This window comes from Zootoca vivipara, chromosome 10, assembly GCF_963506605.1.
Source record: "Zootoca vivipara chromosome 10, rZooViv1.1, whole genome shotgun sequence".
In the NCBI taxonomy this organism is placed as follows: Eukaryota; Metazoa; Chordata; class Lepidosauria; order Squamata; family Lacertidae; genus Zootoca; species Zootoca vivipara.
The window spans coordinates 51,527,675-51,548,180 of record NC_083285.1 but is presented as its reverse complement, the minus strand read 5'-3'; the positions used below and the strand labels follow the sequence as shown (position 1 = coordinate 51,548,180).

At 44.4% G+C, this 20,506-nt stretch overlaps 1 protein-coding gene across 2 annotated transcripts in view; it reads right to left on the bottom strand.

Moving 5' to 3' along the window:
• AGK (acylglycerol kinase) overlaps positions 1 to 1,792 on the bottom strand; it is a 39,148-nt gene extending 37,356 nt beyond the window's left edge. For both annotated transcript variants that reach the window (XM_035127089.2, XM_035127087.2), the window contains exon 1: positions 1,614 to 1,792. The gene's annotated coding sequence lies outside the window, so the exon portion shown is untranslated. The remainder of the gene's footprint in view (positions 1 to 1,613) is intronic.
• Between the last annotated feature and the right edge of the window lie 18,714 nt (positions 1,793 to 20,506).

The window sequence follows — 20,506 nt, the reverse complement described above, 5'->3', positions numbered from 1 at the left end:
CGAGTTTAACTTGATGCTGCTTCTACACTTTGGAACTGCCAATTGCATGTCAGATAAGTGCCGTCTCTATTGTCTCCATGGTGCCGACTGAAAACCTGGCTTTTTTCAACAAGCCTTTTAAGTGTAGATCTTTGTCCCAGTTTATATATGTACTGGATTTGATTTTTTTAAAAAAAAAATATGGAATCATAAGTGTATGTGTGTTCCTCCAAACATTGAGGCTCCATTTAGCTATCAAGTTTAGTGTTAACAAACACGCTTCTCCACAATAGAGGTTGCCACCTTTCATTTTCATTTTCAAAGATTCTAGCAGTTCAGGCTAAATGACTCTGAAACGCACACACACACACACACAGACACAAAAGAACCTTACGGCATCATAACTAAATTTGTCTGAGCGTGCGCCAAGTGCCTTTCCCTTGAAACAGGAAACTTTTTTTTTGTTTCAAACCAGTATCAACGAGAGAGGGCATGTGAACAGAATGTCCCTCCCTTGGAGGCTACTGATCTTATTTAAAACACACACACAGTATGGAAAGTTAAAATTACTAACAACCCCCCCTCCCCCCAAATTAAAGTATTATTATACTTCATATTCCATAATGCATATTCCATTTCTGCATATTCCATAATGCCAAGATAATTTTTGGAAAGAAAAGGGGACACCCAGGGCTGGATTTTATGATGTTGAGCCCGGCCTTGGCCGGGGATGGTGGATTACAAATATATTATTATTATTATTATTATTATTATTATTATTATTATTATTATTATTGTTGTTGTTGTTGTTGTTGTTGTTTGATGAGGCCCTAAGCTACTGAAGATAATGGGGCCCTTTATATGTCCAGCTGTCGTTTGTCAACAACAAATTGTCGGTTTTTTGCTGAATAATAATTTATATGCTATACAGTATGGTAATATTTGCTATATGGTAATCTGTGGACCTAATAGGTATCTAAAACCATTTGCCACTGTTGCTGTACAGGTGAAACTCGGAAAATTAGAATATAGTCGAAAAGTGCATTTATTTCAGTAATGCAACTTAAAAGGTGAAACCAATATATGAGACAGGTGCATGGCATGCAAAGCACGATATGTCAAGCCTTTATTTGTTGTACTGTAATTGTAATTATTTGTCGTTAGGCGGGTCAATTATAAATGGAATGGAATTCATGAAATGTAATAGCGATGTTTATTTCTGTATTATTGTAACTATTTCTTTTATTACTGTGGAATTTCCAAAAGAAAGCATTTGTAAAAATTAAAAGTAAAAAATAGTAAGTTGCATTACTGAAATAAATGCACTTTTGATGATATTCTAATTTTCCGAGTTTCACCTGTATGTAGGATTTATTTTGTTTGTTTTTTATCTTTTATTTTGGAAATGTACATCGGTTGTTTTTTTGGGGGGGGGGCGGGGTTTGGTTCCTTTACTTTTTTTGGTCGCCCCCAAGAGAATGGAGACCTAAGCGACAGCTTGTTTAGCTTATACGCAAACCCGGCACTGCACCCACCCACACCCAAACGCCCCGAGCTCTTTGGAGGAAAGCCGGAAAGGCAGGACACGAGGAAAACGGGGGTCCTCCGCTGACTTCTGAAACGTGCGGCCTCACCTGACGCGTGCAGCCGCCTCTCGCCGCCTGCCGACCGGGCTGCCTCCCCTCCGAGAACCCCGCGCCCCCTTCTCGCTCCTCCTTCTCCGCCAGGGCCGAGGCTGCCGCAAGCGAAGCAGAAGCAGCAGGCCTCCGTCTCCCTCTCGCAGCCTATCCCGGGCAGAAGCCTCCCGCTTCCGGGCGCCGCGCGGCTCCTTTCCCGCCGCCTCCCGCGGAAACAGCGAGCCGCCTCGCCTTGGTTCCGCGCGGGCCGCTTCCCCGAGAGAAAAGGTCCCCACCCCCGTCCCAAACGTTTTGCTCCCCACGTCGCGATCCTGTCACTGGTAGATCTGTGGGTGGTTTGGAGTTGATCGCGGGCTCCCGATGGTTTCATTCATTCATTCATTCATTCATTCATTTGTGTGTGTGTAGTGCCGGATTTACATACAAGTTAAACAAGCTATAGTTTAGGGATTATTATTTTTTAAAGGAAATTAAGGGGGGGGGCTGGATATACATTTTCCAAAATAAAAGATTCAAAAACAAATAAAATAAAACCTACACACAGCAACAGTGTTTTGTTTTGTGTTGTGCAGGCTCCTGTGATGTAAGTAATGGGCCCCGCCTGCTAGCCTGCTCCCTAAAATACTTATTAATTGTATTTCAGTTCATATGTATTTCAAATACATATTTTGTTATGTGCAAATGGCTTTAGACACCTATTAGGTCCATAAATTACCATATAGCATACTGTATATTCAACACACAAAAAAGTGACAATTTGTTGTTGACCAAGGACAGCTGGACATATAAAGGGCCAGATTACCTTCAGTAGCTTAGGGCCTCATCAAGCCTAAATCTAGCCCTGTGTGTGTGTGTATTGAATTTTCTGTTTTACAATTTAAAATATACTTTAACATCCTTAAAATATCAATGACTTCCCTTCTCTTTCCAACAACTAAACCATTCAGTATTCCCTTATTCTTATTGCATGATCCAAACTTATTTACACTGTTGAATTTATCTCAATGCTGCCAACGTTTTCAGCTGTACACAATTGTTTCCTGTATATTCAATAAACGTTTTCCAATCTTTTACAAGAGCAGCAGCAGCAACAACTGCAAAAAGGCTTGTCCGTCCTCACCTGGGATGAAGGAAGCTAACCTGCGTGAAAAATAAGGACAAGGAGATCGGCTCAGTTCTGGTTCCGCAAAACAAAACTCCTAGGTTCAGAATGGGCTCAGAGGCAACCTTGTATTCTAGGGCTGTATGACTTTCGCACCTGGCTCTGGCTGGGTGCTGTTAAGGTTTTAGGTAAAAAGCAAAATGGATCCCACAATCCTAAAGGCTTCCCACCCCTGATCTACACTATCATGTTATTACTATCCTTACTCATCCTCCTGCTGCTAATAAATTTATATGCTTATTTCATTACAGTGGTACCTCAGTTTATGAACACAATTGGTTCCAGAAGTCTGTTCATAAACTGAAGCGTTCATAAACTGAAGCGAACTTTCCCATTGAAAGTAATGGAAAGTGGATTAATCTGTTCCAGACGGTCCACGGAGTACTTAAACTGAAGCGTTCATAAACTGAAGCGAACTTTCCCATTGAAAGTAATGGAAAGTGTATTAATCCGTTCCAGATGGGTCCGTGGAATACTGAACCTGAAGCATACTTAACCCGAAGCATGGGTGTAATTGGTTCCAGAAGTCTGTTCATAAACTGAAGCGTTCACAAACTGAAGTGAACTTTCCCATTGAAAGTAATGGAAAGTGAATTAATCCGTTCCAGATGGGTCCGCGGCGTTCGTAAACTGAAAATTTGTAAACCGAGGTGTTCATAAACCGAGGTTCCACTGTACAGTATTTGTGTTCCCATCTTTCCTCAGAGTGATTTGCAACAAATATTAAAGCAAGAGCCTGCTGGATCAGGCCGGCGGCCCATCTAGTCCTGCATCCCCTTCTCCCAGTGGCCAAGCTTTAGGAAACCCACAAACGAGACCTTAGCAGAAGGCCTCTCCCCACCCCTGCGGTTCCCATCAACTGGTATTCAGAAGCATGGCTGCCTCTGGCCGTGGAGACAGACCAAAGCCATCGTGGCTAGGAGCCATTGTTAGCCTTCTCCTCCATGTTTTCGTCCAATCTTCTTTTAAAACCACCGAAATGGGTGTTGCCTCCTGTGAGAGCGAGTTCTGTAGTTTAGCTACGCACTGCATGAAGGAGGACTTTCTTTTCTGTGCCCGGAATCCGTCAGGGATGAGGGATGCTCAACAAACTCGGGGTGTCGGGATGAATGATAAACAGGTCACCTGGGAAACATGACCTTCCAAATAGAACGATCATAGAAGACAGCTCCTCGGCTGGTGCATCTCAGATGACTTCAATGTCTTAATATTTTTTACATCAGATAAGACACTAGTCCAAACCTACCAGGTGCACTGCATCCATTCAAACTAATGAACAGCTGCAACAGACTTCATTATTGCCTTATTACCCATCCAGGCTTATATGACCCAATGTAGCATTTCTTGTTGAATCCCTCGTGGCAAAAGTACTTGGCTTATTTTTAGTTGTTGGGTCTTGGGGGTTGTTGTGTGTGTGTTTTGCTCTGGACATCTGGTCACCCTAGAGGCAAAACCTACCTGCTGTATCTCTCCATGTTCCAGATACTTCTTTCCAACTTGTTCTGCTGTTTTTGTTTCAGATACTGAGTAGGAGTGATTAGCAAAGCAGCAGGGGACCAGCAAACGTAAAAAGAGAGTTGTTAAAAGGACCCCCCTGATTTCTGTGCTGCAGTCTTATTTAAAGGCCAAGGGAAAATACGTTGCATATGTGATTCTTTTGAGAATTTAGTTTGGAAATTGCTGGAAATAAGTATTTTGTTGTCAGCTGGTGACAAGAGCTTAAATAAGTGGAAGTGGGAGAGGGTCAGTCCTTGGAGCCTACATGGACTCTAATTCCCCCCCCTTTTTTTTACAGACTTAACAATTGAGAATCTAAATCCTCGTTATGCTCCTTATGATGTTCTCTGCTTTGTTTTGCTTTAATCATTCCTTTTTCCTGCCATCTTTTAAAATGTATTCATATTTTATAATGTATTTTTATATCACTTGACTATGCTGAATGGCGGGACGCGGGTGGCGCTGTGGGTTAAACCACAGAGCCTAGGGCTTGCCGATCAGAAGGTTGGCGGTTCGAATCCCTGTGACGGGGTGAGCTCCCGTTGCTCGGTCCCAGCTCCTGCCAACCTAGCAGTTCGAAAGCAGGAAGTGCAAATAGATAAATAGGTACCGCTCTGGTGGGAAGGTAAAGGGCGTTTCTGTGCGCTGCTCTGGTTCGCCAGAAGCGGCTTTTTCATGCTGGCCACATGACCTGGAAGCTATACGCCGGCTCCCTCGGCCAATAATGCGAGATGAGCGCTGCAACCCCAGAGTTGGTCATGACTGGACCTAATGGTCAGGGGTCCCTTTACCTTATGCTGAATGTATGAAGTGACCCTTATCTGTGTGCTTGGGGTAGGGTCTAAACCAGGGGTCAGCAAACTTTTTCAGCAGGGGGCCGGTCCACTGTCCCTCAGACCTTGTGGGGGGCCGGACTATATTTTGAAAAAAAAATGAATGAATTCCTATACCCCACAAATAACCCAGAGATGCATTTTAAATAAAAGGACACATTCTACTCATGTAAAAAAATGCTGATTCCCGGACTGTCCGCGGGCCGGATTTAGAAGGTGATTGGGCTGCATCTGGCCCCTGGGCCTTAGTTTGGGAACCCCTGGTCTAAATTGTGTACAGTACTTCATTGAAGTTGGCCTAGCACAGCTAAAGAATCTCCTCTTTTGTGTCTAACTTGGCCTATCAACCACTGCAGATTTTTAGTTGCTTAAATCATTACTTCTTAAACCAGTCAATTTCAATTTCAGCAGAGCTGCATACTGTTTTTTTTTTTTTTAAAAAAACCCAACCCTAATCCTTGATCATTCTCAGGATAATGAAGGCATGTGAGGAATCCCTCTCCCATTCATCTTAAAATGCACATTAATCTTGAATATGTCAGTGAAAATGTTACAGTAGGACATGCCCAATCTCAAAATGTGTTTTGTTTTGTTTTTCTAAGCAAAGCAGGCAAGCGTTCCTTCAGTCTCTCAGCTCCATCAATTAAACGTGCTTTTTGTCGATTAAAATTTGCTCCTGATTAATCAGGTAAAGCTTGGGTTGACTAATTTGCCAATTAAGCCTCCGAAAACTTGCAGGCTTTGGTGTTAATTATAATGATTTGCTGGCTGGTGTGAAGATGCATTTCTGTTTGGTCCTAGCAGAAAAAAAGCCCCCGAGCTCTTTTGCCTCGTTGAGTCTCTCCTGGTAAGGTGGACCTACCTACCGCTAGATGGCTCTCTAGCTCAGGCTGTCATGGAAGGCCTGCCTGCTCCTGGTCTTGCTAAGGATGCTCATTTGGTTGAGCAGAACTACCTTTGCAATGGTGTCGGCTGCTGCACACAGCTGGATCCCAACCACGCAAAGATCACACAAGAACTCTTGAAATCTCGCCTGGCCTTTCCGTACAGCGTTTTCTCTCCTCCTCCAGATATTGTTGATTTGTATGTGTGGCCGTGTTGCATTGTTATTCCCTCCTTCCTCGCTGACCATTTCTAAATCCTAATGCCAGGGGAAGCGGCAGCGTAAGGTCACCAAATATTTAAAGTGCATAGCTTGCCACCAAGAATCCTGGGAACTGTAGTTTGTAAAGGGCGCTGTGAAGGATAAGCTACAGGAATGTGGAACGTGGCACCTGGGTGTCAAATGTGGCCCCCCTCCAAGTCAAGCCAGGGTGGGGAATCTTTTTTAGCCCAGCAGGCCAGATTGGTAACTTTGCCCACCTTGCCCAGGCCAAGTTCGACCCAAGGACCTGAGGTGACCTTTATTTGCCCACAGGGGACTTCAGAAACCCCTTTCAGAGTGCAGCGCAGCGCCTTGAAAGAGGCTTCTAAAGATCTAGCGATCACCTGCTGGTTGTTAGATCTTCGGTGCCTGGGGAAAAACCTTTAGTTTAAGGCATGTTTTTACCTGCCTCGCCCCTGATGCCCTGTTCGTGATGCCAAGTGTGGAGCAGATGGGCATGAATACACCAGAATGGCCTTGTGGGGCAAAAGGGAGGCCTGGCAAGCTGAAATGGTTCCCCGTCCCTCCTCTTTTTTTAAAAAAAGATTTTTTATTGAAGTACGAGAATTTTTACATACATTATATTCTCTCCTTCCAATGTTTAAATTTCCCGTACCATTTTTTCTTTCCCTTCCCACCCCCTCCCTCACCCATAATCCATTGGAAGGGTTCAAACAGTTGTCCTCAGCCACGGGCACAATGTCTTTAATTTCCACTGAATGTCTTCTGGTCCAGTAGTTGTTATCCATTGAAGATAGGGGTTCCACCTGGTCCTTATCACAGTAGACTTGGCCTTCCATGTTATATCCTGTGACGTTACTGCCACGATGTCTGACTGAATAAATTCAAACAGATAATTAGTCCAGACCTCTACTGTCCATTTTTCTCTATCTTTCCAACCTAAAGCTATTGTTGCCTTTCCTGCTAGTATCATTGCTTTGAAGGTATGCTGGTCACCTTTCTCTATGGCCGTGTTTCCTAGTATACCCATTGTCATAAGATTGAAGTCTATAGGTAGCTTCACTTTAAAAACTTCATTAATAACCTTAAGGATTTTATTCCAAAATCCCCCTACCTCTGGGCATTCCCAATACATATGGGAGAACCATCCCTTGGCTTGTTCACAGTGCCAGCAGTTAGGGTTCAATCCTGGTATCATATTAGCTAGCTGGGCCGGAGTTCTATACCATTTTAGAAAGAATTTTAGTTCGAGCTCCCTAAATTTGCTTGCTTTAATCTCATCTATTCCTTTCATTATCCTTTCGACCTTTGATTCGCTAATTTGTTCTTCCTTACTCCACATCTTTTGAATAAGTTGGGTTGTCAGTTCTTTATTTGTAATCATCCTCTTATAGATTTTACCTATCATTCCTTGTTTAGCTTTTTCTGTAGGCTGCCAGCCAGAGCCTAGTCCAACATGGCCACCGTGGAGGAGGAAAGGAGTCAAATGACACTGGGTTTTTAGAGAAAAGAGCTTTTTATTTCCGCCATGCAAGCAGGGCAGAAAGGTGATGCGTTCAAAGCAACACACTGTGTTGAGTTTGTAGCTACATTATATACTCTTGTTCCTGTGGGGTGGGGCAGTCCTACCCCTCTGTTCTGAAGTGCCACGTTGATACATTCCAGCCTTGGCTGCGTTGGTACATTCCAGCCTTGCGTTGGGCAAGCCGGAGGCCCCCCACAGCGGGGGTCTTGTAAATTCCCATTAAGCAAGATGATGGGGCAAAGTATTTCCTTATTATATTATTTTACAAGCTCATATATTGTCCATAGGAGAGTCATGGCTTGGGCCCCCCAGAAATGTAGCCTGACTAGCATTCCTTTCCTATCTTTAAGGAGTGCCTTTTTGAGGAACAGCTTAGGGGGCTGGGTATGTTTAGCCTGGAGAAGAGAAGGTTGAGGGGGTGAAGGGTTGCTTTCTGCTACCCCAGAAAAGTAGACACAAACCATGGATTCAAACTACAAGAGTATTCCACCCATACGTCAGGAAGAACCTCCTGGCAGCGAGAGCTGTTCGGCAGTGGAATTTGCCTGCAGGTAATGTGGTGGACTCTCCTTCCCTAGAGGTTTCCATGCAGAGGCTTGATAGCCACGTCAGGAATACTCTGATGGTGTTTCCTGCCTGGCAGGTTGGATTGGTTCCCCCTCCCCATGGTCTCCTCCAACTCAACTCCTTTCTTTAATGTGAGAGAATATTTTGCCAATAATTTGAACTTAATGAAGTGGGGAGAAATCAGATTCAGTTCTTGCTCAAAGATAAACTTAACACACACGTGCACTTTACTTTGTAAGGAATGTTGTCCCTGCAAGGATGAGTTGTCTAGCCCACTGCTCAACCTGTTTGGCTGTTCTTGCGAGGGTAGGTTACTGATGATCTTATCTATAGCCGAAGGCTATCTTACTTCCTTCATTTCCATTTGTTTATATAGTTCCTCTATTGGCTCTTCTAATGTCATATTTCCTATCTCTTGAGCTTTAAGAATTTTATTATATAACCCTCCAATTTTTAGCCAGTATTGGTTACCTATGTTCTCTGTTACTTCCTGCAATGACTTTAAGGACTCTCCTCTATACATATCCCTCCTCTAATCTTTCCTTTCTGGCTACATGCCATACTGCATACAGCCAGGGATGTTATTTAAACACAGCTCTTCAAATTTCTGACAACTGGTTTGCAGTCCTGCCAATAAATTGTATGTATTCATATGTTCCATAGTTTTAGGCAATGCTGTTTCACGGCTGGTTGTTATAATTGCTGCACCATCTGCAAACAGGTTGATAAAATGAGTAGCGCCTTGTATGGTTACGTCACGTATTTCTGGGGCTGTTCTGTTCTCCTTCGCCAGGGGCTGCATGGCGAAGGCAAACAGAAGTGGGAATAAGGGGCACCCCTGTTTTGGTCCCCTATTTAGAGTAAAAAATAGTTGCTGTTCTGCCTGTATAAAGTCTTTGCAATATGATGACAAAAAAGACACCCATATTCATTTTTTTAAGACTGATAAAAAGGGCCCATCAAAAGCTTTGCTTGCATCCAACAACAAAATTATAAAGGAAAAGTGGGTTTCCCCCCCCTCCATAATAGATAGTATTTAGAATAGTGTCTATTCTATTTGGTTTTGGTATTGCCGTTCTGTTATTCCCTCGTATGTGTCTTGGATAGCTTTCCCCCCTGTCATTTAACAGTACACGTAGAATGGGAATTAGTTTGGTTTTATTTATTTTTTTATAGTAACTGCCCACAAATATCTTTCCCTGGGGATTTTCCTGGTTTAAATTTTTTAATTGGTTTATCAATTTCTTCTGTTGTAAAGGGTTGATTTAAATAGTCCATTTGCTCAACATCCAATTGTACTCCTATTTTATCCAGATATGGGTCGATTGCATCATTATTCAAACCTATTAAAGCATATAAGTTTTCAAATGAATTTTAAAATTGATTAGTATTGCCTTCCCTTGCTAGATTCCTCCCCTTGGGGTTTTAAAGAACAATTTGTGCCTTTTTACATTTTTGTTTGATTTTATTGCTAATAATTTGGATTTTTTTTTTACCATCAAATTCATAAAAATATTGATTGACAAGGAGTCTGCTATTTTATTTACGTCTGAAGAATCCAATTTTGATTATTTTCTGATTGGGATTTTATATACCCTATTACTACCGGTAGCTGTCCTCCTGTGGTAGTTCTGAATTTTTTTATTTCTCCACATAAAATATCCTCCTGCATCTGTCTGAGATCTGTCTCTCTTCTGCTGCCTTCACTAATAAAAGTGGCCCTTAGCATTGCTTTTTAGAGTGCCCCATAATGAATGTGGGGAACACGAGCCCCCTTTGCTCTTTTTCAAAAAATATTTTTATTTCTTCTGTTGCTTTTACTGAAATTAGTTTATTTTGTAATAGCAAAGGGCTCAAACAGCAGGACAGGTTTGTAGTTCAGAGTGGTACCAATAGGCACTTCAAAACTCCAAGCGCTGAAGGTTTTCTGTTGGAACACCAGGAGTGTGAAATCAAAAGGTGGACAAATTCCGTGTTTCTCTGAGTAATAGGTGACATCTCTTTGAATGGGGTTTAGTGCCCTCCAGGTGTCAATGAGTTTATATTGGAGGATATGGGTATCTCAGTTGGTTAGAGTATGGTGTTGTTTACACCAAGGTTGCAGGTTTGATCCCTGTACGGGATAGCTGGACATTCCTGCATTCGGGGTTGGACTAGATGATCCTCAGGGTCCCTTCCAACTCTACAATTCTATGATTCTGTGCACTCTACATAAGCCTTCCCTAAGCTGGCACTCTCCGGCTGTTGTCGGACTTCAACTTCCATCATCCCTGACTATTGACCATGCTGCCTGGGGCTAACCAGAGTTGTACTTCAAAAACATCTAGAGGGCACCAGCTTCAAATATGCTGTCTGAACAGGGCTAGTACTTTTATTTTATTTTTTAATATAATTTTTATTAAATTTTCTGTTTTACATTTTAGAATACTCATTTAAACACCAAGGACTTCCCTTCTTCTCTCTTCACGGTTCATTTTGCATATCATAAACCCCTGCATATTTTACATAAACTAAACCATTCAGTATTCCATTATCACATCCATCAAAACTTATTTACACTGTTGAATTTATCTTAATGCTGCCAACGTTTTCAAGTGTACACAATTCCCCCCCATATATTCAATACATATTTTCCAATCTAAACGTATGTTCTTCTTGTTCTCTTATTCTATATATGTTAAGTCTGCAAGCTGCGCATATTCCATCATCTTCAGTTGCCATTCTTCTTTAGCCGGGACCTCACTTGTTTTCCATTTTGGGGCTAACAAAACACGGGCTAGTATTAAGTGGAACTGTTGCAGGGTCGTGTGGTTATTTACTGTGAAGTCTTTCCTACTGGATGGACAACTTCAGGTGTACCTACTGACACAGCTCAGTCGCTAGAGCATGAGACTATCTCAGAGTCATGGGTTCGAGCCCCACATTGGGCAAAAGATTCCTGCATTGCATGGCGTTGGACTAGTTGACCCTCGGAGGTCCCTTCCAGCTCTACAGTTCTATGATTCTATGTGTACTATCTCCAGCTGTTACCGTACATAATATTGACATAAGAGGAATCCCTCCTCCTGACTCATACTCTGGCTGCCTAACTGCAAAGAAATGGAGATGTGTGAGGCCTTCCTGGCTCTTGGCTCCTTATGTTACACTCCAAAGCATGATCTTTGATTACTGCTATCGCAGTCAGCCTTCCTAGCTATGTAACATTACCATCGCCCATTTGGCAATTCATCCACAATGTATAATTCATGTCTGCCATTAACATAGCTGTGACTTCATCCCCCTATCGAAATGCATTAATCGGAGCTTCTGCAAAGTACCAACATTTCATTAGCAACTGGTCTGTTGCCCATCAAGATAAAGACGTAGCAATTGATGGACTCATTCAGGTCGACGTTGCAAAATTTACTCGCTCCTCTATGAATGTCATGGGTATTATCCCTTCTTGTTCTCTGCTTAGCGGTATAAACTGTGAAGTGTTCAGAACCAAAATCCCCCAAGGTCCAGGAACTGGAAAAGGCTATAGCAAAAGTTGCAGACAAATTTGTCGTGAAAGCAAGGAGTGAAAGATAAGCTCCTACAACAAACGACGGGCAGGAAAGGAATAGCTGGGCTGAGCTAGACCCAGAGGAAAATAAGAGAGTGAATAAATTGCAGGGACAATGCAGGTGTTCACACATTACACTCAACAAGCACACAACTTGTGTACGGAAACAGTTGAGCTGTACACTTGTTCAGTTACATGTGTTAGAGCAGGCACCCCCAAACTGCGGCCCTCCAGATGTTTTGGCCTACAACTCCCATGATCCCTAGCTAAAAGGACCAGTGGTCAGGGAAGATGGGAATTGTAGTCCAAAACATCTGGAGGGCAAAAGTTTGGGGATGCCTGTGTTACAGCATCTGTTTTTCATGCAGAAGGTCCTGGGTTCAATCCTCGCTACCTCCAGGTAGGTCTGGAAAAGACCCATGTCTGAATTCCTGGAAAGCTGCTCCTAATCAGGGCAGACAAATCTGCACTAGATGGAATAATGGTTTGAGGCAGTACAAAACAGCATCCTATGTTCCTGTTCAACAAGTGCACAGGCTGTGTCCGTGTGTAGACAACAGCTGAACTGCACAAATCAAGTGTTCACTGTTTCACACGAACCCTTGTACATGCATAGAGACAGCTTGTACTTGTGTTCAACGTAACACGTGAACAAGCCTAGCTGTCATGGGGACCCTCCATGAGTCTTACCTCCTCGTTGCAGCATGAATCTGACCTTTGAAGAGTTTTGTAAGTAAACCATTTTAGAGCTTACTAAACACGTGGTCTGTCTTTGTGCTAGGGAAGTGGGGTACTCTGGGGTTCCCTAAAAAGGTTCCCTTTTAAAGTTTTTACCATCGATATTTCCACGCTTCTCTTTGCTGCATATTTTGCCATGTTAAATCTCTGCTCGGGTTCTCTCACCAAAGAGTATTTGGCCCAAACTTGGTTCTTGGCTTCCATGATTTCCAACAGCAAGCGCCCAAAAATGCCAGCCGTGATTTGTCCCACCGACTCAGAGGTGAGTTAGCAGCTTGGAAACCAGACCCTTAACTGCCAGCTGTTGTCAACATCAGCATGGTTAGGAAGATGCCGCTTTTCATCTTGGTGATAGGTTTAGCCCGGTTTTTAACCAGCGCCATCAATGTCTTCTTCCACATTTAGCGATTCCACAGACAGGGGTTGTTTTTGTCTCTTAAACAGGAAGCTTTCTCTGGCTAGCACTTAATTAACGAGGCGCCTGCCATTGTTTCTCACTGCCTGTGTAACCTTATGAACGGCAACAGCAGTGCTCATTAGGTAGGGCAAAAGAACGGTAACAAGAAAACAGCAGATTCAATCCATGACAAACCTCCAGAGAGGTTTAATCCGACCCCGAGTTTCCAGGCCTTTTTCAGAGCAGGAACAATGATGCTATCTACACCAGGGTAACTGATAGAATCTCCTTGTATTGCCAAGGTAATAATGAGGTTTTCAAGTTTTGCAGTGGCTTGTGAGATATCATTTGCACCTTGCAGAGTTAAACTATGGAACCTGCTTCTGCAGGAGGGCACTGATAGCTGCCAACTTGGACAGCTTTAAAAGAGGATTAGACCAATTCATGGATCTAAAGGCTGTCAGTGGCTACTAAGTGTGCTAATTATGTTCCACCTCCAGTATCAGAAAGGAGGCAGTAACACACCTGAATTCCAGTTGCTGGAAACCAGTGGAGGGGACAGTGTTCTCGTGGGTTTCCCACAAGTATCCGGGTGGCCACAGGATGTTGGCCTCGATGGGCCATTAGCCTGATCCACCAGGCACTTACATTCTTATATTAGCACAGAGGAAGTCAAACTGTTTGATAGTGAGAACAATGTTAATAACACCTTGTGAGCAAGATTTATTTCAGGGAGCATTGCAAGTCGCCAACCACGGCAAGTGCCTTTTGCATCTCTGCAAGGATGTTTGCATGCTTAGAGATTGATCAGGCAAGTTGCATGTGCAAAAGGAGCCCTCGAACCGGGGGTTGGGGGGTTGGGGTGGCTGAGCTTTATTTGATTCTCAGATTTCATATATTTGTAGAAAAACGAAGTAGCGCTAACCCACGCCAAATATTCTAAAAGGCAATATTCTTTATCTCAGCGGTAAACGGAATGTTGGCAGACAGCAATATTTCTTCCAAATGAAAAGTGCCTGAAAATACATTCGTTCCATATAGTATTTGAAAAGGCGTTTTCTTCAATATTATTTTTTTTTGCAATGTGCCATGTACCATTTATTGCTATTATCGTTTTGTGTGTGTGTGTGCGTGTGCAGAAAAACATTTTCTAATCGATATTTTTCTACTCAGCTTTTAAAAATCAAGTTGAGTTTATATTCCCTTTTTCACTGTTGCCGTTTCCCCAGAAAGATTCCCGTACTTCCTCCCCATCCCCTTTTCCTATGGATTAATTTATAAACTCTTCACTGTTGTTTCATCTGGCCTGGGGTCATGTCTGTTCTTTTAACTACAGTGTTCTGAAGCAGGAACCCTATATGAGCAAGTGGGTTAGTGTTCTCTCCCCCCTTCACTCTTCCCGATTTTTATATATTTATATATATGAATGAAATAGATGTGAAGATAGCAAAGAAACGAACATTGCCTTGAGTTCTAAATGCTGTCGAAGTGCAGAGCCTTTTCCCTCTTTTCTTCCTCTTAAGTTTAGAAAGATTGCTGTTCTGCTTGGACGTGTCATGTGATGTACATACAGGTTGGCCTAAAATTTGCGATGCAGCCTATTGCACACATACCCCCCCTTTCAAATTGTCTTCCCTATTTAGTAGCCTATGGGTGGGGCAGTAAAAGTGGCTACAACCAAATATTGCAGGCAACATGCCTCTGACAACCAGTTGCTGAAGATCAGCAGTGGGAGAGGGATATTGTGCTTGCAGGCTTCCCGTGGGCACTTATCTCAGACCCTCCAAGTGTCCCTATTTTCCAGGGACGGTCCCGGATTTGCAGAAGCCATCCCGGTTTCTGATTGGATCCCGGAATGTCCCACTTTTCCTTAGGATGTCCCTGTTTTCATTGGAGAAATGTTGGAGGGTTATGTGAACCCCCCCCCCCCGAGCCTAGGAGATAAGGAACTATGCAACCTTTAGGAGGCATAGTCAGATGGGTAGGGTATACAGTGGAACCTTGGTTTACGAACACCTCGGTTTACGAATTTTCGGTTTACGAACTATCCTAACCCAGAAGTTAGTAAACAGAGGTGCCCGAGGCCTACTGAGTGTCCAATGCCTTCGGGGAGGCCGGGCCTTCGCTCCGATGCCTCCTGAAGGCCCTGCTGCTTTAGGGGGTGTTTCTCCTCGTCTAGAACGGATTAATCAACTTCCCATTACTTTCAATGGGAAAGTTTGCTTCGGTTTATGAACACTTCAGTTTATGAACAGACTTCTGGACCAATTGTGTTCGTAAACCGAGGTTCCACTGTAAATAATAAAATTATTATTATTATTATTATTATTATTATTATTATTATTAGGGATGTCCCTATTTTCATCAGAGAAATGTATCTGGTTGGTTGGTCACTGTGAGAATCAAATGTTGGACTAGATTGTTCTTGGCCAGATCCCACTGGTGATGTTTACATTCATGTTTGGGGGGGGGCATATTTGTTGTTCCCCAATATATCTCTTAGGTTTGGCAACAACACAGCACTAGCTAAACGCCTTTTTCTCTTGCACCACACTACCCTTTTTCTCTGAGCTCTTTGCACCAGCTCCTCACATGTGGTCTGCATAAGATCATGAAACCCAAAAGGTGTGCATTTTTTCACGGCTGTGCTCGCACTATCCCCCCAAAACATGCATCTTGCAGCCCCACACAAGATTACGCCCCCCTCCCCAAAGGGCTTTTCCAGGGGGAAGTCCTTTTTTCGGAGCAAGATCTCAGTGCGAAATCGCACAAGATCGCAGCACCCAAAATGGCCGCTGTGCTATTGCACGAGAATGTCAGGATGTCAGTTGTTTTTTTGGGGGGGACACTTGCAGGGCATGTAGCTCCCCAGGGATAGCATCCTCTCAAAGCTACAATAAACAGTCTTTTTTGAAAAACCGGTATCAAGGAGATGGGTACCATCTTTTTTCCCCTGCCACCAGGGATGGGCTGATCTGTCAATGAGGAGGAGATAGAACAACAGGAAGGAGAGAGAAAGCCTGATAAATACCTAAGGGGAGGCTGTGCTAACCTTCGGAGACAGCACGCCCGAAGACTCAGGAACAGAAGGTGACCATGGCAACTGTCAATAGTTGAGCCCATGCAAAAATGTCATGGCTGAGTGATGGTCAGGGAGGAATCATAGCTCAGTGGTAGACTGTTAGCTTTGCATGCAGGAGGTCTCAGGCTCAATTCCCAGAATCTCTAGCTGAAAAGAGCAGGTAGCAGGAGGTGAGAAAGGGGGCTCTGCTTGAGATCGTGGAGAGCTGCTGCCAGTCAGAGTTAACAATATTGAGTTTGATGGATGTCTCACTTGGTATCAAGGCAGCTTCCTGCAAATACCATATTTTTTGCTGCATAAGACACACTTTTTCCCTCCTAAAAAGGAAGGAGAAATGTCTGTGCGTCTTATGGAGCGAAGGCCCGCTCGCAACAGCAGGCCTGGTAGCCGCCATTGGCAGAGGCTCAACACAACACCTCTCCCAACCTTGGCTAGCAAGCCTGCCCTGCTTGCTTTACAGCGAGCCGGGAGGAGGGACGGACGGGAGCCCCTTCTGCCCCTCCTCCCACCTTCCTTCCTTCCTTCCTTCCTTCCTTCCTTCCTTCCTTCCTTCCTTCCTTCCTTCCTTCCTTCCTTCCTTCCTTCTCCCTCTTTCTTTCACTCTCTCTCACCCCTTCCATCCTTCCTTCTTCTGAGCCATTGAAGGTTGTCACGGTCCGGTCGGCGGGTGGTTGAAGCCCTGACTGAGGACATCAAGACCAGAGGCAAGATGGTGATGTAGAAGCAGGAGCAGGTGCAGGGCTGAGGGTCCAGCAGCAGGCAGTCGCAGGGTCAAGGAGCAAGGCAGAGGCGAAGGTCTGGGAGTCAAGGAGTAAGGCGCCGGCAAGGCAAAGGTCCAAGGGTTGAGGATCAAGGCATCGGCAAGGCAGAGGTCCAAGGGTCGAGGATCAAGGTGTCAGCAAGGCAAGGGTCCATGGAACAAGGAGCAAGAGGCCAGATGCAACCAGGCAGGGATAGCGTTGCTGTGGCAAAGAGCTGAAGGGAAATGCTGAGCTTTTATCCCTCCCAGCTCCTGCCACCAGGTGCAGTGAGATATCAAGTGGCCTCACCTGAGTGACCACTCCTTGCTTCTCCAGCACAAGCTGAGGCCTCACCTGAGTGGCCACTCCTTGCTTCTCCAGCACAAGCTGAGGCAGGCCCCAGTCCTGCAAAGCACTACAGGCCCCAGAGCCTGACTCCTGCCCATACTCCTCACAAAGGTTTGCTAGAAAAGATTTTTTTTCTTGTTTTCCTCCTCTAAAAACTAGGTGCGTCTTATGGTCAGGTGCGTCTTATGAGGGGAAATGCACTTAAAGTGCGGGTAAATGGCCTTTTTTAAAAAAAAATGTGGCAGGAAACTCTGGGACACATATACAGCGGAGTTGGAGACAGGGCAGAAAACGGTTCTTCTAAATCTGGATTTCCGATATGAGCATTAATGTTCCTTATAGTCTCCCATAGGTACTTGGACTGAGTAGCTCTTGGCGGATCAAGCACATTGCAAATGCAGGAACACCACCAGGCTGGGCAGTTATGCATCACCTGCGCCTGCCACATCAAAGGTCCGGCTTTTGCCTGCTTGTAAAGCACACCGTTCTTGACTATTTCGTAGAATCATAGAATCTTAAGAGTTGGTAGGGACCCCGAGAGGCACCTAGTCCCACCCCCTGCAATGCAGGGATCTCAACTAAAGCATCCTTGACAGATGGCCATCCAACCTCTTCTTAAAAACCTCCAGTGACAGAGAGTCCACCACCCTCCGAGAGAGACTGTCGGACAGCTCCTACCACCAGAAAGCTCTTCCTAATGTTTAGTTGGAATCTCCTTTCTTGTAACTTGAAGCTATCGGTTCAGGTCCTAGCCTCTAGAGCAGGAGAAAACAAGCTGGCTCCATCCTCGGCGTGGCAGCCCTTTAGGTATTTGAAGATGGCTATTATATATCATTTCAGTCTCCCCTTTTCCAGGCTACACACACTCAACTCCCTTAGCCGTTCTCATAAGGCTTGGTTTTCAGACCCTTGGTCGTCTTGGTCACCCTCCTCTGCACACATTCCAGCTTGTGAATATCCTCCTTAAATTGTGGTGCTCGGAACTGTACACAGTGTTCTAGGCAGGGTCACTGGCGGAAGAAGTGGGGTGCAGTCGGGGCTGTCTGCCCTGGGTGTCATCCCTGAGGGGGTGACATTGCCCCCCTGCCCCCCTGGGACGCTCACCACTGGGGGGGGTCTGACCCAGGTTGAATGGAGCGAGACTTGGATTGGGACACTATATTTCTACACCAGCCTAGGAGAAACTGAGTCCCAAGTGTGGCAGTGGACTCTCGCAACCCCCCAGCCACGATCAGGAAGCTGTGGTATAGAGGGTTTTCCTTGCTTATTCACATGGTTGTGTGAAAAAGACCTCAGGCACTGTTATTGCACAAGCCATGCAGTGTGTGTGTGTGTGTGTGTGTGTGTGTGTGTGTGTGTGTGAGAGAGAGAGAGAGAGAGAGAGAGAGAGAGAGAGAGAGAGAGAGAGAGAGAGAGAGAGAGAGAGAGAGATCTACCTTTAACGGAGGAGCCATCCGCGGATGGGATTGGCTGCTCTGTCTGAGACGAATTTGGCTGTTACTACCTGTTCACAGCAATTTCATTGGTCGTCCTAAGGAGCGCCTGCTCTCCCACTGGACAAGCAGAATACCAGGCACATTTTAATGCTCATTCCATTCTTCCCCGCTGTGAGATAGCAGGGTGTTGTCAGCGTCAGAACAGGCAGAAGGAGTTGCTTGGCTACCGGAAAAAGGAGCTTTTGTTTTCTCTCACAGCTTGCCACATTTAACTCCAAGTGTGTCCATGTGTGCAACAGGGTGTGTGTGTGTGTGTGTGTGTCCACCTAAAACAACTTGCTTTCTTTCATCTCATTATTCAGCACATCCTGGCTCCATCTGTATACACACTTACCTGGGAGTAGGAATTGGGCTGAATGGAATGTTCTGCATTTGCTTGCCTTTCAGAATTTCCAAGTGCAAATTCCAAACGTTTCTTTGTTATGCTTCCAAACGGCTGTCTAACTTGACCCAAACGCCTTAGCTCTGAAATTTGTGCTGTTGAATTTGGTGTGTGTGTTGATGTTGTTCCAGATGCACCGGGACTTACTTCTGAGTAGATATTTATAGGATTGTCCTGTTGATGGGATTTGTTGCATCAGACCACATTTCTAACATTTGCAGTCACATCAGTGGCACACACTGTAGGTTACTCCTCACAGAACTACAATTCCCAGCACCCTTAACAAACTACAATTACCAGAATTCCTATGTGCTTTAAATGAATAAATATTATCTAAATTCTGCCATTTATTAATTTCTAAGATCCCTCAACCCTAACAGTCATTGCAACCCTAAACTCTGTTACCTCAGATCTACCTATCAATCTATTTCCAGTGCTGCCCCCGAACAGAATAAACCTAAAGGTCTCCATATCTTCCAGGTTCTTGGTTAATTGATTCTTCTGCTGTTGAAAACCCTTTTTTGTTTTGTGTTTAACCTTTCCCCAAGATTGCTGAATAGAGCCTGTAGTTTTCCATCGGCAAGCAATTCCATCGACGCAATGCAAGCGAATGTAAATTATGCACCCGACAATTGATGGCTCTCTGATGTGGATGCGTACACCTTTCTTTTCATTTTAGTCTAAACACTGATATTTCTGCCACAGGAAGCACTCCATCCCCAACAAGAGTGCTAGGGGGTTTGATCTCTGTCATTTACGCCGGTGCTCCTGTCATTAAATGCTTGACTGCTGACAAACGTTTGATGTAGGTTCAGGTGGAAGAGGCTGGCAAGAATGCAGCTTGGTGTAGCGGCCCATAATGATTCTGATATGTAATTTGGTTCCTTGGAAATACACACTGAACAGCTGAAGAGCAACAGTGAACAATTGGATCCATAAGGGAGACACAGAACTTATTCAAATCTGGGCAGTCAACAAATTGCAAAATTTCACTTGATTAACCATGTAAGTGTTAAGTGATTCGATCTGCATTTATTTACATGTTAATAAAACTTGACATCTGATGGGAAGGTTTTCCACAGGGAAGGTGCAACTACTGAAAAAGGCCCCCTGTAACCTCACTTCTTGCAATGAGGAAACCACCAGAAGGCCCTTGGAGCTGGACCTCTGTGTCCAGGCTGAACGATGCAGTTAGAGACGCTCCTTCAGGTATGCAGGGCCAAAGCCCATTTAGGGCTTTAAAGGTCAGCACCGACACTTTGAATTGTGCTCAGAAATGTCCTGGGAGCCAATGTAGATCCTTTAGGACCGGTGTTATATGGTCCCGGTGGCCGCTCCCAGTCATTAGTCTGGTAGCAGTATTCTAGATTAGTTGTAGTTTCCAAGTCACGTGGTTAGTTGGTTTTAATGTATGTACGTGGGACTTATTGTCTGCCTGCCTGCCTGCAAGTTACTTTGTGTTGCCTGGGGCAAG